This window comes from Poromitra crassiceps, assembly GCF_964638095.1.
Source record: "Poromitra crassiceps genome assembly, chromosome: 7".
Taxonomy (NCBI): Eukaryota; Metazoa; Chordata; class Actinopteri; order Beryciformes; family Melamphaidae; genus Poromitra; species Poromitra crassiceps.
In genome coordinates this window covers 45,570,191-45,572,374 of record NC_139628.1, presented here as the reverse complement: position 1 = coordinate 45,572,374, position 2,184 = coordinate 45,570,191, and positions in this window count along the sequence as shown.

The following is a 2,184-nucleotide window of genomic DNA, read 5'->3' as shown; positions in this document are numbered from 1 at the left end:
CTATTCCACAAATAAGCAGGTGGCACCGTACACTGAGTCTAGTTTGGAGGCTTACTCAAAAGAGAAAGTATAGCAGATGTCATAGCTGCACGCTTCACACACAAACACATCATCAGCGCCCCTTTTGAGTCGAGTTCAGTCTATTTTTAGGCTCCTTTGAGTCGAGTCGGGTCTATTTTTAGGCTCCCGGTGGCGGAGGAGACTCACCCCGTTCTCTGAGAGAAACCAGCGGCGCGCCGCCATCGCTGCTGCCTTTGTGGCGCACGAGTCTGAAAGCACCTTGACGCCCGCCGTGTTGACGCTCGTTGTGTTGTGACAAGCAGAAAACAATTTCAATTCAATTTGTCGCCGTTTTGCGTCTTTACCGGGCGGCGCACGTCTCCTTTCAATCACGGCAACAGTTAGCGAGATGGAGAGGGCGAGAGACACAGAGAGAGAGAGAGAGAGAGAGAGAGAGAGAGAGAGAGATGGAGGTAGCAAGCCCAACAGATCACGGCACCGGGCCTCGTCTTGCTCATGTAAAACAGAACGCCATTTTTGTTTGACGGTACCTTTCTTAAAAAGCCCAGCCAAGGAACACGCACCGTTTGAGATGAAAGAGACCTCGGGGTGCATGCTGTTATTATTTTGTGTCTCCTTTTGATTCCTTTTTCTTTCCATTTTCCCCACTCTCAACTCTCAGCACCTCCCCTGATACACCGGCTGCCTCCCCTGAAACACCGGCCGGCCAGCTAATTGCTATGGACATGAGTCACAAACGCTCAACACGTTTTTTTCTTCTGCTTCTCCTTCTTTCCAGGGTAAAATTATTACTGGCAAACTTCATGTCCGTCAACGCATGCTAATTCCCACTTTACTGGCAGTGTGTGTAAGTGTGTGTAAGTGTGTGTAGGTGTGTGTAGGTAGGTGTGTGTGTGTGTGTGTGTGTGTGTGTGTGTGTGTGTGTGTGTGTGTGTGTGTGTGTGTGTGTGTGTGTGTGTGTGTGTGTGCGTGTAAGTGTGTAGGTAGGTGTGTGTGTGTGTGTGTGTGTGTGTGTGTGTGTGTGTGTATGTGTGTGTGTGTGTGTGTGTGTGTGTGTGTGAGGTTGGCACGGCGACAGAGCACGTCATTCCGAGGTAGAACTTGGGTGGTAGAGTCGCCTTTGAACTGCAGACAGAGGTTGAGTTATAGTCTGGATTTATGCTCCAAGACAAACTTCAGCCAATGGGGAACAGAAGACAACTGCACCCTTAGTAAAAAAAGGGTTCTATCCACCTTATTTTTGGCGGCCATTTTGCCTTACGTTAACTATGGGTTCTATTTCCGGTGTAACCAATTTAGATAACCCCCCAGCCCCCGAAAAAAAAACGTCTATGAGGATTTTACCTTTTTACAGCAGAGCCATTCTGCTCTACAGCCGTGTCGTTCGGGTGCTGGGATAACGTAATGCATTGTGGGTAGTCGGCTACTAACTGTGGCTAATGTTAGCGGCTAGCTAGCTATGTTACATGGCAGTAAAACGCCACCAAATTGATTTAACTTTTAACCATTTCGAATAACACACATTTCGAGTTTCCATACGGACCTCCAGCGTTGGTTAGTTGTTTATAACGTGACTATATTTATAACTTTTATAACGGACTCCAGCTTCCGGTTTATAATTCGGGTCTGCAGCCAGAGCGGCAACAATGAGTCACGTTAAACCGGACCTTGTACCCACGATTCTTTTTTACAGTGGGGCATTCAAAAATAAGGTGGATATATGAGCAGAAAACCCTTTACCAAATGCTCCAAATCAGCAGTGCAAAGAGTAACTAAACCCCCAAAAAGTAAGCAAAAAGTATGCTACTGAAATTGTCATCTGCTATTGGCTGGTCTTTGGTGCCAGATGATGTCACCACCTGTTGTACAGTATAGAAGATGACATCACGTGGTACCAAGATCAGCCAATAGGCAATGGCAACTTCACTATAGCATGCTTTTTACCATTAGTCCAGCTTGACACAGATTTGGGTTTGGAGTTTAGTTACTCTCGCCGGGTCAGTACTAGTACCAGTCAACTTACAAAAAAGTACAATTACCATGACCTAACCAGTACCACGACCAAACCAGTACCATGACCAAGCCCTTGAAAGAGTATGAGTCACTGTACTCTGACCCAGATTGATTAAATCTTCGAAAAGGACATTGAGTTATTTAAAAAAA